At 38.9% G+C, this 20,249-nt stretch overlaps 1 pseudogene; it reads left to right on the top strand.

The window, feature by feature from the left end:
• The first annotated feature begins 870 nt into the window (after positions 1–870).
• Positions 871–2,987, top strand: LOC118597745 (annotated as a pseudogene).
• Positions 2,988–20,249: the final 17,262 nt, after the last annotated feature.

Here is a 20,249-nt window from a genome sequence, read left to right as displayed (position 1 = left end):
ACATAGGACAGATATCCAAGACTAACTCTTGAACTCTACATAAACACACACACACACACACACACACACACACACACACACACACACATACAACTACCAGTACTCACACACTGATATCAATGCAAATATAAAATAAGAGGATAAAATATTAAAATGTAAAAAATAAAAGCATAAATAAATTATATGATTTTTGAGGAACCAATTTAGGATGAGCTATGGCCTACACACATATATTAACAGGCATACAAGATTCACTTCACCAGTGTACACACTACATTCACTAATAATAATAACTAAAAGAAAGAAAATGAAAAACACACATGAGAAAACTGTTCAGTGTGAGAGAGGGTTCTGACACCCATGGCTATGCCAAGGCAATGATAGAAAAGAACATAAATGTACTCAATGAGCAGGAAAAGGTTTAGTGTTCTGTAATTTAAATTAATATCATTGTACTACAAGAGCTAATATGAAATTATTTTTCAGCTTATGAAATCTTTCATTGCTGTTGAGAAAAAGTTGAAAATTAAAACATTCAGAAACAATGTAGAAAAGAAGGCAAGATATTAAAATCTAGGAGTAAATTAAAAATCAATTTATATAGGAACAAGAATACTTTACCACAATCAAACAGAAAATCCATGAACACTGTAGACACACCTTGGAAAATTAATTCATTTAAGCCCATTTTTTGCTATTTTATTTTCTAACCTGATTTCATCTTGATTTATTTATATTTGCCTTTTGTTGAACTATTTCCTTTAGTTCTGATGTTCTGATTGATCAATTCTGCCAGAAGACACACCATTAAAGACCAGTGCTGCATGCAACCAGCCAGTGTGAGGACTAAGATAGCAAAGCCCTCTGGTGTCTGTGGGTGAGGCCCTGGTCCATGAGAGAATCATGTTCCTTCAGCTCTACCTGTGGATATTGCTCTTACTCTCTGCAAGGTCACCAACTGCACATGCTAGGTGCAGTAGCCCTCCAGAAGTAGTGATACCTTTGAGGGCCACTGACCCTAGTAGACATGATATTTCCCCAGACTGGCTCTCCTATAGCCTGCACTTTGGAGGAGAAAGACATATTGTCACCATGAAACCCACAAAATACTTAATATATAGAAACTTCCTGCTATTCATATACAATGACCAAGATGATCTCCTTGCAGAACAACCTTTTGTGCAGAATGACTGCTACTACCATGGCTATGTAGATGGAGAAACTGAATCCATGCTTATTATTAACACCTGTTTTGGAAGTTTGCAAGGCATAATAGAAATAAATGGCACAGCTTATGAAATCATGCCCAAGAACCTGACATCCACATTTGAACATCTGGTATACAAAATAGACAGTGAGGACTCAGAATCATCTTCTATGAGATGTGGGTTAACAGAAGAAGAGATAGCAAGACAAATGAAGATTCAAGAAAGCAAAGCCTCCACACTTATGCAAAGCCAATATGAGAATTGGTGGACCCACAAGTATCTTGAATATTATGTGGTGGTAGACAAAAATCGATATGTTTACAAAAATAATAATGTCACAGCTTGTGTGCAGGAAATGTTGCAATTTGTCAATGAAATAAATGGTTATTATCTTCAGATAGATATTGACATGGTGTTAACTACATTGGAGATTTGGACTCTAACAAGCCATGTCAATGTAACAGAATCTATAGGTGATGTCCTATCTAATTTCTGCACTTGGAAGAAGAATAAAGTTGACAATCGCATTAGAAATGATATTGCACATCTTTTTGCCAGACAAACATACACTGGGAGTTTAGGCCAAGCTTATGTAGGTACAGTTTGCACAAATAGTAATTGTGCAGTTAACAGTTTTATGACAGATTCACTTCAAAACATGGCATTCATTATAGCACATGAGATGGGTCATAATTTGGGTATGCCTCATGATGAAAGTTACTGTACTTGTGGTTTATTAAGCTGCATAATGGCTGCTTCAAAAACTAATTCCCCTAGTTTCAGCAACTGCAGTTATGAGGCTATGTATTCCGTGATTACCAAAACAACTTGTCTATACAATATTCCAGACACATTAGTAACAATAAACCTCAGCTTGTGTGGGAATAGTTTAGTTGAGCAAGGAGAGCAGTGTGACTGTGGATCCTCTGAATCATGTCAAAGTGATGCATGTTGTAGTGAAGACTGTGTGTTCAAACCTGATGCTGAATGTGCTACTGGGCCTTGTTGCAAAGATTGCAAGTTCCTGCCAGAAGGTACCTTGTGTAGAGAAAACAACAATGAATGTGACCTTCCAGAGTGGTGTCATGGAACTTCAGCTGAGTGTCCAGAAGATGTATACAAGGAAGATGGGAGTTCTTGCGGAGATGATGGTTACTATTATAATAAGACATGCCCTAAACGCAAGGAACACTGTCAGAGCATTTTTGGTGAGAGAGCTAACAATGCAGATGAGACTTGCTTCATGGAAGTGAACACACGGGGTGACCATTTCGGTAACTGTGGTAATGATAGCCATAACTACAGGAGATGTGATGATGTGAAAATGTGGAAGAAATTCCACAGAGGCGAAACCATGAAACAGTACATTGGACTCACTTCAATAATGTCACCTGCTGGAGGATGGACTATCATTTTGGAATTGCCACAGAGGACATTGGAGCAGTAAGAGATGGCACAGCTTGTGGTCCAAGCTCTATGTGCATTGACAGGAAGTATGTCCTTAACCCTTTTTTGTTTAAGAACTGTTCAGCCCAATGCAATAAGAAAGGAGTCTGCAACAATAAACATCACTGCCATTGCGATGAGGAATGGGAGCCACCAGACTGTCTACTAAGTGGCTATGGAGGTAGTATAGACAGTGGACCAGCGCCAAAGATAGATAATAGGAACAGGCATAAGAAGAGGAAGTTAATGCAAGCTCTTTTAATTCTATTTTTGGTTTTGTTATTTCTCTTGATTTGTCTAATTGCAAGAAGGAAATCAAACCAAAAAAACTGAACCAGAACAAATGTCAGAGCCAGAATATGAACCTGATGAAGATGAGCCTGAACATGAAAGAGAACGTGGCACTAAAATTAAACATGAGGCTTCATCTAAGAAACCTGACAAAAGTATAAAGAGAAAGAGTACAAAGGAAAAAGTGAGAAATGTAAAAGTAAAAAGGACCAAAAAAGAGAAAATAAGAAAATATTTAGTCTCTGGGATATCCATCATTTACTAACTTGTAGACTTCTGAACCTAATACTATCACTGTGTGTGTTAGAAATCCATGGTCAGAAATTCTGGAGACCTTCTCTTTTGAATATCAAAATATTCACCATCAAATAAAAGGAGGTCCTACCACACTCATATTTTTCTTTATTTTCATCATTTTGTTGCTGTATTTTTAATGGAATTGATGTCTGTGGGCCATTAGCATAAGTCCAACAGATGGTCTTCTGTATGTATTTCTTTGCATTTTTTTTCTCTCAGCTCTAAAGCCCTTCCCCTTTTCAATCTGCTTTGAAACATAGAGAGAAGGAACCTGCAAATACCATTTCCTCATGTCAATTCCTATCTGCTAGAATCTGTCCCCTAGGAGAGCCAGAGTGAGATCTGAAACTTCAGGTTCTGAGGATGGTTGCTGCAGTCTCAGCTTGTACCTTGATGGTATCAGTACCTCTCACTCTGCAGGTTATTTTAACACAGATTTGAAAACTCACCAACAGACCTGTCCTAGTTAAGTAATTACTGTTACTATGAAACAATGTTACCAAAGCAAATCAGAGTGGAAATTATAACACAAATTGCTAAACAGTCTTATTAATAACAACCCAGAGCCAGATATTGGGGAGAAAACTGTAAGAACACAGGAATAGAACAAGCCAGACACAAGTTCTTACTACTACTTGCAATCCTCACCCCAAGCCAGCTACTTCCTATATATTCACACCTTATATACTTTCCTGTGCCCTGCCATCTTTCTTCCTCTTTCTGCCCAGCTCAATCACTTCTTGTCTGTATGTACAGACCTGCAGACCTCTAAAACAGCTGTAACCAAATCTACCTAGTCTTGAAGGATAATTCTATACAGGTTGACCACAAGTTTAACATCTGCTTTACAGAGAATGCATACCATGTGAGACTATAGCTTCCTTGAATCTCTTCAAATCTAACATTTGCACAGGAGTCCAATCAGCTCATACACTTTTTGAGCATTTGGCAGTTCCTGTAAGGTTACTTGATAGATTAAGGTTGGATGTTTGAAAGCCTTAGGCTGTTTGTCTGTAACCATACAATGCAGTGCTGAGATGGATTCACATTTAAATTCTTCTGTCTGGGTTTGAATATATCTATGATCTGCTTTAACAAGTTTTTCTAAAACTTTTATCTTGACACTCATATCAACAACCTTATTAATGATAAAACAAAAATGATCAAACAAATAATATTCATGATGGACATTATGTAAATCCCATCAACACTAATTACCCTCTCATTTAATTGTTCCATTTTCATATCACCTAATGTGTTATCAAACAGAGACCAAGTTCCATCCAGTGTAAAAATGTTTCCTATTTTTAATATGTGAAACAATTCCCTTTTAATTAATTTCTCCCTTTAAGAAATCTTAATTAACTCACCAACTCTGCCAACTGTGTAGAACAGAAGCCTGGAGGTGTTTGAAGGCAGCTACCTAGTGTGGTAGCAGTCTGAGATGGGGATCCAGAGAGAGCCCAAAACCCATCAGGGGAGAAATAGCCAAAGAGAATCTGACCCACATGAAGTGGAGATGTCAGCTGTGAGCAGCTCAGGCCTGAGCCTCAGGCTCCTGCAGGTGATTTTAACACAGATTTGAAAACTCAGCAACAGACCTGTCCTAGTTAAGGTTATTAATATTATGAAGCATCATTATCAAGGCAAGTTGGGTAGAAAGGACTGATTTGGCTCTCATTTCCTTATACATCACTATCATCTACAGTACACAGGACAGGAACTCTAACTGGGCAGGAACCTGTAAGCAGGAACTGAGGCAGAAGCCAGGGAGGAGTGCTGCTTCCTGGCTTAGTCCTCCTGGCTTGTTCAGCCTGCTTTCTTATAGAACCAAGGATGAACAGCCCAGAAGTGGCACCACCAAAAAAGGCAGGCACTTCCCCTTCAATCACTAAATGAGAAAATATTCTACAGAACTGTCTACAACCTAATCTTATGGGGGGATTTTCTCAATCAAAGTTTACTCTGCTCAGATGACTATACATTGTGCAAGTTTAACATATATTTAGCCAGCACAACACCATTGTCAGCTCTAGAGATTCAACACAACTGTAAAACACCAAGTATTATGATCTCAGGTCCCTGAGCCCTCTACTGTTTCCAGACATGAATGCACCAAACCTCTCCTTTGAAATTTTCCTCCCCTAGCCTGGGAACAGCCTTCAAAGCCATGAACATCTACTCATACCTGCTTCCATTTGATCTCTAGTTCCAGTGTAGAGAGCTATACATTCCAGTTAGCATGCTTGGTCGACTCAAGGATAAGTGTTTCTAATGATATTAAGATACTACACTTGATTCCTATGCGGAAATCTGAGTCTCATCATTTCACTTTACTAATATGGGAAGATAATTGAGGCTTCAATGTTATTTCCTTTAAACCTACAACCAAAAATGGTAAATCTTGATGCTCAATGATTAATCACCTTCCTTACATAATGAAATCATAAAGACATTGACAGATTTGTATCAGATTAAATAAATACAATCAAATCTAGTTTACTTTGGAAATAAAATTAAAATTCCCTGTTAAATGTTTAAAAAAAACCCTTTAAATGCAGAGAGAAACCTTTCAGAAAGTAGTACCTGGCCTGTAGCCTAATCAAACCACACATTCTGCACTGTAGCCATGCATTAAGCTTCCCCAGATGTCATCCTATGTTCATCTACCAACTGGTCCCTTCTCTGCTGCCTCCACTACACCACTATAAAAGAATCTAACCTGGTGAATGTTGCAAACCATGCCATCCACATTTCCCTTCAATCTGCTTTTTCAAGCCCTGGTCCCATAGGCAGTGTCCACACTAGTGTAGCTCCCTCTTCCTATGCCATCAATGGTCTAGACTTCCGCTGAGTCCTACAACTTATATTACATTCCCCGATCTAATTTGGCCAACCAAGTTTGTACTACATTTAAGGGCAGGGCTTCTGAAAAGACCTACCCTACCAGCAATCAACTACTAGTCCCATCTGAGTCACTTCTCAAAACCCCACAAGATACCCAAACTTCACCCTCCTCTTCCAGACTGTAGCCAGAACTGTGAGTTCCCCTAACATCCCCAACCACACATTTTCTGAAACATACCAGATCTTGCCTGTCTTCCACAGCCAGTGCAAAGAAGCTCTAAATTTGGGCCTAGGTCCTCCCTGCCTAGCTTACAATCCTCATGACTCTCCCATGCCATATTTAAACTTGCTCTGAAGCCAGAAATACTCTCAAACTCAAGGCTTGGAAAAGAAAGCACATTCTGTAAACTAGCCCGGTCTCCTCTATCTACCTCACTTCATTTCACCCAAGCTATTTCCAATATCTAGATGGAACCACTGTGTCCACAACAAACTCAGAACTAACAACAGAAGTCCATATGCCCAGATCATATTGAAACAATAGCAACAGAATTAAAGTTCAAGCCACTGTCTCTTCTCTGAATCCTACAGGTCCTGAAGAAGTGTTTGTAAGTGTGAATTACCTAGATGAACTCTGTGATACAGAATATAAAAGAACAATCATAAACTTCATTAAAGAACTTGGGGAGTTTAAAAATATAAGAAACAGCTCAATGCAATCATGGAGAAAGAATTTAAGAAGGCTAAACTAAGTGATGTCCAAGAAAACACAAACATATGACTAATGGAAATGCATAAGACAGTGCAGGACATAAGAACAGAAATTAATCAATAAATATAAACATTAAAGAGTGCATTAGAGGGTTGGGGATTTAGCTCAGTGGTAGTGTGCTTGCCTATCAAGTGCAAGGCCCTGGGTTCGATCCCCAGCTCTGGAAAAAAGAAAAAAGAGTGCATTAGAAGAAATGAAGGTATCCTTGAGAAACCCAATAGCTCAACAACAAAACTCAAAGAAAGCCTTACTTATAGAATGAATCAAGCAGAAGGGAAATTATCAGGTTTTGAAGATAAAATAGAGGATGTAGACCAAATAAGCAAGGAACATAATTTATTTAAATAATAAAGGAACACACAAGAAATGGGAAATGCCAAGGGAAGCCATCAAATTTGAGAGACCATGGAAAATACCAAACTTTTGAATTAAAAGCATAGATGATAAAGTAAAATCCTAAATCAGTGACATATTCCAGAGTTTCAAGAAACTCATAGAAGTGACCTTCCCAAAATTGAGGAAAGGCACACATAGATACAAGAAGCACATTGAACACCAAAATAAGCAAGACAAGGAAATAAAATCCCCACAGCATAACTATTTAACACAGTTATAACAAATGATCAATTAAGTGTATTGAAAACTGCAAGAAAAAAGTCATATATAAAGAAAAGCCCAAAAGAATAACAATCAATTTCTCAATAAAAACTTTGAAAACCATAAGTATCTAGAGCAATGCATTTTACTTCCTAAAATATTATGACTGCCAATCTTGAATAATATATCCAACAAAAGGATATTCTATGATTTAAGGAGAAAGAAAAATTTTTCCATGACACAAACAGAAGGGTATATCCAACAAACCTAACCTAAAGGAAATACAGGAAAAAAAGATTTGGGGCTAAAGAAGGGAATGAGCATAGCATAGAGACTATAAGTATAAATATAACACAAAGTACCACTGAGAACACAATCAGCAACATCAACTATGAACAACACAGTGACTATAGTTAACATACAATGCAGGCTTACCAAATTAGTCAAAAAACAAAATCTACTTATCTGATGTCTACAAGAAATCCACAATGATACATCCTCTGTAGACTGCTGGCAGTGGTCAAGAGAAAGCCTGATCTGACCTAGTCTGGTGATCAGATGGCCAAACACCCTAACAGTCGTCTTGGAACTCTCATCCAATAACTAATAGAAGTGGATGCAGAGATCCTCGGCCAGGCCCCAGGTGGAGCTCCAGGTGTCCAACTGTCGAGAAAGAGGAGGGTCTGCAAGAGCGTGAATTGTTGAATCCAAGATTGCAAAAAGCACAGGGACAAATAGCCAAACGAATGGAAGCACATGAATTATGAACCAAAGGCTGTGGAGCCCCCAGCTGGATCAGGCCCTCTGGATAAGTGAGACCATTGAATAGCTTGATCTGTTTGGGAGGCATCCAGTCTGTGGGACCAGGATCTGTCCTTAGTGCATGAGCTGGCTGTTTGAAACCTTGGGCTTACACATGGACACTTTGCTCAGTCTGGAAGGAGGTGACAGGACCTGCCTGTACTGAATCCACCAGGTTTAAATGAATCCCCAGGGGTGCCTTGATCCTGGAGGACATGGGAATGGAGGGGAGGGGCTGGGGGGTGTAAGACGGGGGGGGGGGCGGGAGGGGATAGGACAGGAGAACCCATGACTGATGTATAAAATTTAAAACACATAATAATAAAGAAAAAATTATTTATTAAAAAAAAGATTATCCAAAGTTATCCCTGTCAAAAAAAAAAAAAAGAAAGAAAAAAGAAATGTATCTTAGCTTTAAAGACAGATACTGACTTAGAGTAAAAAGGTGGACAAAAGTACTTCAATCAAATAAGACCAGGAAGCAAGTAGGATTCACTTTCACAAATCTGACAAAGTAAACTTCGAGTGAATCCAACCAGGGGAGATAAAGGGACATTTCATTCTTATCAAGGAAATAGTTAATCAGAAAGACTTTACTGTCTTTAACATATGTGCACCATATTCTGGTGCGCTCTATCTCATAAAAGAATTTACTACTGGGTTTAAAGACACAGGTTAACGTCAACCCTTTACTAGAAGATGATTTCAATAGTCCACTTTCTCTGGTACAAATGTGATATGGACAAAAAATATATACAAGGAAATAACAAAAATAATGGACATCATGAATAATAATGGACTTAATATTAGCTATAGAATACTGTACCCACTCTTGAAAGAATACATACATACCTCTCACTATCACATGATAGGGGCCAGGCCAACCTAAAGGTCTCTCAAAGGTCCTGATGCAAAGATAAAGGGAATTTAAGTTCTGTGTCCTTGCCCAGCTGTGCTGTGTCCAGGACCTTGAGGGATTTAAGTTTGATATTCCTGGAAACTATACTTTTCCCCTGAAAGCCTGTGGTTATCAGTCCCAGGACTGCTCTGTGCTTGATGTATTGCACACTAGAGATAACCTGTGTTCCTCTTGTATGAAATTGCTTGGTAATCTTCCTGCTGACTCCATACCATTTTGTGATAGTGTTTTGATAACTTTGTCCATGAAATAGTGCTTCTAAATAAATAGTACATGAAAGAGTGCTGCTAAATAAACTTGTAGGCATGAGACATCAGCTTATTCAGTCCTCCTGACCCCGGCTTTCTGTCCTGTTCATTTTCTCACCCATGGCCTTCCCCATTAAAACCTTGCAGTTAGGACCCTCATTTGTGCAGACACAAGTCACTGAAGCTTTTCTAAGATAGACCACATTGGAGGACACAAAACAAATAGTTACAAATTCAAAGAGATGGGAAAACTCATTGTATCATATCTAATGATAATACAATAAAACTTAAAATTCACAGACAAATTTCTATAATATATGATAATTCATAAAGATTGAACAACTCATTACTGAATGATGGGTGGATCGATGAAGAAATCAAGATTAAAAAAGAGTTTTACTGAAACTATTGAAACTGAAAACAGAATACAACCAAACTTCTGGGATACATAGAATGCATTCACAATTCCAAGATCCTTCATTAAAAAATCAGAAAGACCTCTAGTAAATGACATAATGATACAAACCAAAACATTTTGAAAAAGCAACCTTAAAAAATAGCAAGAAATGATAAAAAAAAATCAGAGCAGAAACCAATGAAATATAAACAAAGAAAACAACTAAAAAAATCAATTCATTTAAGAGCTGGTTCTTTGAGAAGATAAGCAAAATTGCTAGACCCTTCACCCAACTAACTCAAAGAAAGTAAGAGAGGACACAAATTAATGGAATCAGAAATGAAAAGGGAAACATTACAGCATATATCAAAGAAAACTGGAATATTATAAGGGATTACTTTAAAAACCATTGCTACTGTCTAGATGCAGTAGTGTGACATAGTGAGTCATGTAGTAAATTCTGTAACTCATATATTTTTACTTGCAAGTGTTTATTGCAAAGAGTGACTGATCTGGTTCAAGGACTCTAGTATTTACCACAATATCCATGCTTGGCCATCACTAGAATTCTTCTTGGCTACTGATTTTTCTGTTTTTTTTTTCTCTTAAATTTTATTTTATTTAATTTTGGGGATAGTTTGCAAGGGCAGAGGGTGGATACAAAAGGATGATTAAATGAAGGTGATGAAAATGAATGATTTGAAAGACACAAGAACAAATAAAAAAGAAAGTTTAAAAAATAAAGATGACTAGACTGCTACACAACTCCAGGCTACCTAAAAAACAGGACCCTAAGAAAGACACAGGGATCACCCAATGACAGAGAAATGGATGAGACCTACATGAACAACCTGGATGACAGTGGGAGTAATGAAGGGCAAGGTTCAAGGGAAAGAGAGCTTAGGGTAGCAGGAGATCCCAGCTGGATCAAGAACAGAAAGAGAGAACAAGAAATAACAGACCGTGTTAAATGAAGACCACATGAGAACAGGAAGAAGCAAAGTGCTAGAGAGGTCCCCAGAAATCCGCAATGATACATCCACTGTAGACTACTGGCAATGGTCAAGAGAAAGCCTGATCTGACCTAGTCTGGTGATCAGATGGCCAAACACCCTAACTTTCGTGCTGGAACTCTCATCCAATAACTGATGGAAGTGGATGCAGAGATCTTCAGCCAGGCCCCAGGTGGAGCTCCAGGAGTCCAATTGTTGAGAAAGAGGAGGGACTGTAAGAGTAAACGTGAATTGTTGAGCCCAAGATTGGAAAAAGCACAGGGACAAATAGCCAAACTAATGGAAACACATGAATTATGAACCAAAAGCTGTGGAGCCCCCAACTGGATCAGGCCCTCTGGATAAGTGAGACAATTGAATAGCTTGAACTGTTTAGGAGGCGCCCAGGCAGTGGGACCCAGACCTGTCCTTAGTGCATGAGCTGGCTGTTTGGAACCTTGGGCTTACAAGGGACACTTTGCTCAGCCTAGAAGGAGGGGACTGGACCTGCCTGTACTGAATCCACCAGGTTGAGCTGAATCCCCAGGGGAGTCTTGGCCCTGGAGGAGATGGGAATGAAGGAGAGGGGCTGGGAGGAAGGTGGAAGCGGGAGTGGGAGGAGGTAGGACAAGGGAACCCATGTCTGATATGTAAAATTAAAATACAAATATAATTTTAAAAAAAGAGTAAAAAATAAATGAATAAATACTATATATTAATCAATGAAAAAATCAAGAAGTTAATAACAAGTAAAAAATGAAATTAAAAAAACTCAATTAGGAAGAAGTTTCCAGTCTAAGAAGAAGTTAACAATCAAAACAGACCCATGAAAATTAGAAGATTGAAATAATAGTAATAAAAGGCCTTCTAGGTTTTAAAAAAAAAATGTTTCAATGCCAGTTGGATTCACAACAGAATTTTAACAGACTTTCAAGGAAGATATACAGACAATCATTCTTAAACATTGCAGGAGATAGTAAAAGATGGAACATGCACAAATTCCTAAGAACCTAATGACACTCTTAAATACCAAAGCAGACACAAAAACAAACCTACAAGCCAATAACCATGATGAACATAGATTCAAAATTCTCAATGAAATACTTGAAAACAAAATATAGACATACATCAAAAAGACTATCTTCCATGAACAAGTTATCTTCATTCCGGAAATGCAGGTATAATTCAAAATAAATAATTGTATGTAATAAACCACGTGAACAGATTTTACACAAAAGTTACATGATCATCTAAATAGACACAGAAAATGCCTTTGACTAAACCCAATGTGATGTTATGGTGAAAGACCTATATAAACACACTAAAGTCTGTATACGAGAACTCTTCAGTGAGTAAGATCCTAAATGGAGAAAAATTTAAAGCAATCCCATTGAAGTCAGGAATGAAACCGATTCCTACTATGCCCATTTCTTTTCAACATCATGCCAGAAGTACTGCATGGAGAAATGAGGGATGAAAAGTAAATTATAGGCTGCCCCCACACCCATCTGCCCAAGACCCCTTGCCACTTCCTGAGGCTTGGAAACCAACCCCCTGCTCCCATCCGGCCCAGAAGGAAGCCTGCCCCTAGGACCCATCACTGGGCCCCAGCTGTTCCCAGGAACACCCGCCCAACTGGCAGGGTTCCTACGGAAAGGTTACCCTTTTCCAAGACCACCCCATCGGACCCTTCAATCTACATGCCCTGCCCCCACACCCATCCACCTGCCCGAGACTCCGGCCACTTCCTGAGGCTTGGAAACCAACCCCCAGCTCTTAAGCAGCCCAGAGAGAGAAAGCTCTCATTGGGCCTAGAGAGAGAGCTTCATTGGACAAAGAGTTGTCATTGGACCAAGAGTAACCTCAGGAGACAGGCAGTCTGCCAGCCCTCACTAGACCAAGAGTGGCTTTCCAAGAAGTAGAATCTGCCACCTCTCATTGGACCAAGAGAGATTTCCTGAAACTGTCAGCTCTGATTGGACCAAGAGTCCTGATATGACCAAGAACGAATCTGTGAGTTACAGAATCAACTAGCTTGGATTGACCCAAGAACAGCTCCCTGAAACACAGAAGCCACCTGATCCAAGAGCTTTAGATTAGACCCAGAAGGATCCCCTGAGACACAGACACAACAAGCACAGAGGGGACAAACAGTAACTCTCTCAGACACAGGCACCTCTTATACCTATTAGATGAGGACATGGGCAGACATAAAGGCAGAAGTACATACAACAACATAAAGAGCAATACAGCATCACCAGAACCTAGCCCTCCTCCAACAGCAAGACCTGATCATCACAAGGTAGAAGAAGCAGAAGAAAGCAACCTTAAGAATAGCATCATAAAGATGCTAGAGGCCTTTCAAGAAAAAAAGTAAAAATGAAATTGTGGAAAAGAAGAACAAAAAAGTGGAGGAAATCAATAAAAAGTTGAGAAAAAGTCAAACAAAAAAATGGGAAGAAATCTATAAAGAAATAAAGGAAAAGACAAATAAAAAATGGAAGAAAGTAATAAATCCCTTAATGAAAACAGTAAGCGAAACAGATCAAGACATGAAAAGAGAAACAGAAACAATGAAGAAGACATAAACAGAAGGAATGCTGGAAATAGAAAATCTCTGTGTAAATGAACATGAAACACAGAAGCAAGCATAACCAACAGAATACAATGGATGGAACAGAGAATCTCTGGTGTAGAGAATACAATAAAAGAATTGGATTTATCAGTCAAAGAAAATGCCAAAGCCAAAAAGCCATAACACAAAATGTCCAAGAAATCTGGGACACCATGAAAAGACCAAACCTAAGAATAATAGGGATAGAGGAAGGAGAAGAATACCAACTCAAAGGCACAGAAAATATATCCAACAAGATCATAGAAGAAAACTTTCCCAACTTAAGGAAGGAAATGCCTATGAAGATATAAGAAACCTATAGAACACCACACATACTAGATCCCCCCCAAAAAAGTTCCCTTGTCACATAATAATTAAACAACTAAACATACAGAATAAAGAAAGAATATTAAGAGAAGGAAAGGAAAAAGGCCAAGTGACTTATAAATGCAAACCCATCAGAATAACACCAGATTTCTCAATGGATACTTTGAAAGCCAGAAGCACGTGGACAGATATAACGCAGACACTAAGAGACCATGGATGCCAGCCTAGACTAATATACCCAGCAAAACTTCCAATCATCATAGATGGAGTGAACAAGACATTCCAAGACAAAACCAGATTTAAATAATGCATATCCACAAATCCAGCCCTACAGAAATCACTAGAAGGAAAATCCCAACCTAAAGAAGTCAGATACACCCACAAAAACACAGGCAATAGATAAACCTACACCAGTAAACTCCAAAGAAGAGAAGTACACACACACTACTACCAAAAGATAACAGGAATGAACAATCACTGGTCATTAATATCCGTTAATATCAATGGACTTAATTCACCTATAAAAAGACACAGGCTAACAGAATGGATATGAAAGCAGGACTCATCTTTCTGCTGCATTCAAGAAACACCTCAAATTCAAAGATAGACACTACCTAAGAATAAAAGGCTGGGAAAAGTCTTTCCAATCAAATGGTCTTAAGAAGCAAGCTAGTGTAGCCATCCTAATAGCCAGCAAATAGACTTCAAACTAAAATCAATCCAAAGAGATCAAGAAGGACATTTACATGCTCATCACAGGAAAGATCCACCAAAATGGAGCTTCAATTCTGAACATTTATGCCCCAAACACAAGGGCACCCACTTATGTAAAAGAAATATTAATAAAGCTTAAATCACATATAAAACCCCACATATTAATTGTGGAAGACTTCAACGCCTGGCTCTCATCACTGGACAGATCTCCCAAATTGAAACTTAACAGAGAAATAAAGGATTTAACTGATGTTATGACTCAAATGGACTTAATCAATATCTACTGAACATTCCATCTTAACAAAAAAGAATATACCTTCTCAGCACCCCATGGAACCTTTTCTAAAATCGACCACATACATGGCCACAAAGCAAATCTCAACAGATACAAAAAAATTGCAATAACCTCCTGTGTTCTGCTGTGGGATGTTCTGTATGTTAAATGTGTTGCTCTTATTGGTTAATAAATAAAACACTGATTGGCCAGTAGCTAGGCAGGAAGTATAGGCAGGACAAGAAAAAGGAGAATTCAGGAAAGTGAAAAGCTTAGACACAGAGATGCTGCCAGCCACCACCATGACAAGCAACATGTAAAAATACCGGTAAGCCACAAGCCATATGGCAACTTATAGATTAATAAAAATGGGTTCATTTAAGATATAAAAACAGCAAGAAGCCTGCCATGGCCATACAGTTTGTAAGCAATATAAGTCGCTATGTATTTACTTGGTTGGGTCTGAGTGGCTGTGAGACAGGCAGGTAAGAGAGATTTGTCCTGACTGTGGGCCAGGCAGGAAAACTCTAACTACTAAGAAAAAACTCTAACAACAGTTTTCTATCAGAATACCATGGGTTAAAGTCAGATTTCAATAACCACAAAAATTACAGAAAGACTACAACCTCATGGAAAGTAAATAATGCTCAACTGAATCACCAATGGGACAAGGAAGAAATAAGGAAAGGAATTAAAGACTTCCTAGAGATCAATGAAAATTAATATACCACATACCCATACTTATGGGACACTATGAAAGCAGTGCTAAGAGGAAAATTCATAGCACTAAATGCCCCCATAAAGAAGTTGGAGAAATCTTAAACTAGTGACTTAACAGCACACCTGAATGCTCTAGAACAAGAAGATCAAAGTCACCCAAGAGAAGTAGATGCCAGGAAATAATCAAATTAAGAGCTGAAATCAATAAAATAGAAACAAAGAAAACAATACAAACAATCAATGCGACAAAGAGTTGGTTCTTTGAGAAAATCAACAAGATAGAAAAGCACTTATCCAAACTAAACAAAAGGCAGAGAGAGAGCATCCAAATTAGCAAAATCAAAAATGAAAAGGGAGACATAACAACTAACATTGAGGAAATCCAGAGAATCATCAGGTTATACTTCAAACACGTCTACTCCACAAAACAGGAAAATCTAACAGAAATGGGTAATTTTCTGGATAGGTACCATATACCTAAGTTAAATCAAGACCAGATAAACTATTTAAATAGACCAATAACCCCTAAGGAACTGGAAATAATCATTAAAAGTCTCCCAACCAATAAAAGCCCAGTACCAGATGGTTTCAACGCTGAATTCTACCAGATCTTCAAAGAAGAGATAATACCAATACTCTGTAAATTGTTCCACACAATAGAAGCAGAAGGAACATTACCAAACTTCTTCTATGAGGCTACAATTACCCTGATTCCCAAGCCAAGAACACATCAAAACAATTATCCACCATGATCAAGTAGGCTTCATCCCAGGAATACAAGGGTGGTTCAATATATGAAAGTCCAACAATGTAATACACCATATAAACAAATTCAAAGAAAAAAACCACATGATCATCTCACTAGATGCAGAAAAAGCATTTGACAAAATCCAACACCCCTTCATGATATAGGTCTTGGAGCGATCAGGAATACAGGGAACATACCTACACATAATAAAGGCAATTTACAGCAAGCCAACAGCCAACATCAAATTAAATGGAGAAAAACTCAAAGCAATACCACTAAAATCAGGAACAAGGCAAGGCTGTCCCCTCTTCCCATACTTATTCAATATTGTACTTGAAGTTCTAGCCAGAGCTATAAGACAACATAAGGAGATTAAGGGGATACAGATTGGAAAGGAAGAAGTCAAGCTTTCCCTATTTGCAGATGACATGATAGAATACATGAGTGACCCCAAAAATTCAACCAAAAGTGATACAGCTTATAAACACCTTCAGCAACATAGCAGGATACAAGATCAACTCAAAAAAACATAGCCCTCCTATATACAATAGACAAACAGGCTGAGAAGGAAATCAGAGATACATCACCTTTTACAATAGCCACAAATGATATAAAATACCTTGGGGTTACTCTATCAGAGATACATCATCTTTTACAATAGCCACAAATGATATAAAATACCTTGGGGTTGCTCCAACTAAGCATGTGAAGGACCTATATGACAAGAACTTTAAGTCCCTGAAAAAAGAAATTGAAGAAGATGTCAGAAAATGGAAAGAGCTCCCATGCTCATGGATAGGCAGGACTAACATAGTAAAAATGGCGATCTTATCAAAAGCAAACTATAGACTCATTGCAATCCCCATCAAATTACCAACACAATTCTTCACAGATCTGGAAAGAATAATACTCAAATTCATATGGAAAAACAAAAAACCCAGGATAGCCAAAAGAATCCTGTACAATAAAACAACCTCTGGAAGCATCACGATCCCCGACCTCAAGCTCTACTATAGAGTTACCATAATAAAAACAACTTGGTACTGGCATAAAAACCAATATGTGGACCAAGGGAATCAAATTGAAGACTCTGACATTAACCTGCACACCTATGAACATATAATTTTTGACAAAGAAGCCAAAAATGTACAATGGAAAAAAGAAAGCATCTTCAACAAATGGTGCTGGCATAACTGGATGTCAATGTGTAGAAGGCTGCAAGTAGATCCATATCTGTCACCGTGCACAAAACTTAAGTCCAAGTGGATCAAAGACCTCAACATAAATCTAGTTACTCCGAACCTGATAGAAGAGAAAATAGGAAGTACTCTTGAACACACTGGCACTGGAGATCACTTTCTAAATATAACACCAGTAGCACAGACCCTGAGAGAAACAATCAATGGGAACTGTTGAAACTGAGAAGCTTTTGTAGAGCAAAGAACACGGTCAACAAGACAAAATGACAGCCTACAGAATGGGAAAAGGTCTTCACCAACCCCACATCTGACAGAGGGCTGATATCCAGAATATATAAAGAACTCAAGAAATTAGACATCAAAATGCCCAACAGTCCAATTAAGAAATGGGCTATAGAACTAAACAGAGAATTCTCAACAGAGGAAGTTCAAATGGCTGAAAGACATTTAAGGAATTGCTCAACATCCCTAATTATCTGGGAAATGCAAATCAAAACGACTCTGAGATACCACCTTACACCTGTCAGAATGGCTAAGATTAAAAACTCAGAAGATAGCTTATGTTGGAGAGGATGTGGAGCAAGGGGAACTCTCCTCCACTGCTGGTGGGAATGCAAGCTTGTACAGTCACTTTGGAAATCAATATGGCGCTTCCTTAGAAAATTTGGAATCCATCCCCCCCAAGACCCAAGGAATGCTCAATCATACCACAAGGGCATGTGCTCAGCTATGTTCATATCAGCATTGTTTGTAATAGCCAGAAGCTGGAAACAACCTAGATGCCCTTCAACTTAAGAATGGATAAAGAAAATACGGTACATATACACAATGTAGTACTACTCAGCAGAGAAAAACAATGACATCATGAGGTTTGCAGGCAAATGGATGGATCTAGAAAAAATCATCCTGAGTGAGGTAACCCAGACTCAGAAAGATAACCCAAACATGGTATGTACTCACTCATAGGAGGATACTAGATGTAAAACAAAGATGACTAGACTGCTACACAACTCCAGGGAGGCTACCTAGAAAACAGGACCCTAAGAAAAACACAGGGATCACCCAATGACAGAGAAATGGATGAGATCTATATGACCAACCTGGACAACAGTGAGAGTAATGAAGAGCAAGGTTTGAGGGAAAGAAAGCTTAGGGGAACAGGAGATCCTAGCTGGATCAAGAACAGAAAGGGAGAACAAGGAATAACAGACCATGATAAATGATGACCACATGAGAACAGGAATAGGCAGAGTGCTGGAGAGGTCCCCTTAAATCCACAATGATACATCCTCTGTAGATTGCTGGCAATGGTCGAGAGAAAGCCTGATCTGACCTAGTCTGGTGATCAGATGGCCAAACACCCTAACAGTCGTGCTGGAACTCTCATCCAATAACTGATGGAAGTGGATGCAGAGATCCTCAGCCAGGCCCCAGGTGGAGCTCCAGGTGTCCAATTGTTGAGAAAGAGGAGGGACTATAAGAGCATGAATTGTTGAGACCAAGATTGGAAAAAGCACAGGGACAAATAGCCAAACTAATGGAAACACACGAATTATGAACCAAAGGCTGTGGAGCTCCCAGATGGATTAGGCCCTCTGGATAAGTGAGACAATTGAATAGCTTGAACTGTTTGGGAGGCATCCAGGCTGTGGGACCAGGACCTGTCCTTAGTGCATGAGCTGGCTGTTTGGAACCTTGGGCTTACACAGGGACACTTTGCTCAGCCTGGAAGGAGGGGACTGGACCTGCCTGTACTGAATCCACCAGGTTGAGCTGAATCCCCAGGGGAGTCTTGGCCCTGGAGGAGATGGGAATGGAGGGGAGGGGATGGGAGGGGAAGCTGGGGGTAGGTGTGGGAGGGGGGAGGACAGGGATCCCATAACTGATGTGTAAAATTAAAACACAAATATAATTTAAAAAAAAAGAGTCAGCAGGTGGATCTTGTTTCAGAGACGTGAAAGGGAGCACCTGAGACTGGGTACGCTGAGAGGCTGGGGGCGGAAGAGAACTGTAGTCTCAGTTGTGATAGAAGCTCCAGGACTGAAGAAATCCTTGAGAAAATCCGAGGCTTGGAATCATATAGTGTGGTCAGAGTCCGCGAAGAGAGCCCATGAAAGGATACTGGAGAAAGTACAGGCCATTTGTAGCTGGAGACCCCAACATTTTGGAAATGCCAGTGCCATGGGATGGCCACCAAGGGCAGGAGCATCCATGAAATGGAACTGGCCTGAGGCTATCAAAGAAGCTGCACGTGGTGTGGATGTCTAAGCCCAAGAAAGGGAACTTACAAGGACCTTTGGAGCCCACAGGATTGTGAGTAGGTCTCCGACACCAAGTATCAAATTCTTTCCACTGTGGGACCTGTTTTGCTTTAGTTGGGTTGTTAATCTTTTCTGGTTCTTCCCTTTTGAAATAAGATGTAATTATTTTTGTTATTTTACAGGTTCTTACATTTAAGAGACTGGAATTGCACAGAGGCTTTGAATTTGGAAGAGATTTTCAACAAGTTAAAGAAATTGACATATGTTCAAAATGTCTGAAGCTTAAAGACTGTGGGACTTTTAAAAGGCAGAATGTTTTATATTGTGATATTAATACTAACATACCAATGCTGCAACAAGACAAGAAAAATCCACTTGCATAGTAATGTATGTCTTTGTCAAGTTGACAACTCAACTGGTCAATTGTGCTGCCTAATTTTATGTTAGCTTGACACCAGCTAGAGTCATTTAGGAATATGGACTCTCAATTGAGAAAATGTTTCCACAGAATTGGCCTGTACAAATAACTGTAGTGTACTTCTTTGATTAATGATTGATATGTGAGGGTCGAGCCAAC

This window comes from Onychomys torridus, chromosome 17, assembly GCF_903995425.1.
Source record: "Onychomys torridus chromosome 17, mOncTor1.1, whole genome shotgun sequence".
Taxonomy (NCBI): Eukaryota; Metazoa; Chordata; class Mammalia; order Rodentia; family Cricetidae; genus Onychomys; species Onychomys torridus.
Note: the sequence above shows the minus strand (reverse complement) of the source record. Positions and strands in the feature narration are given on the sequence as shown.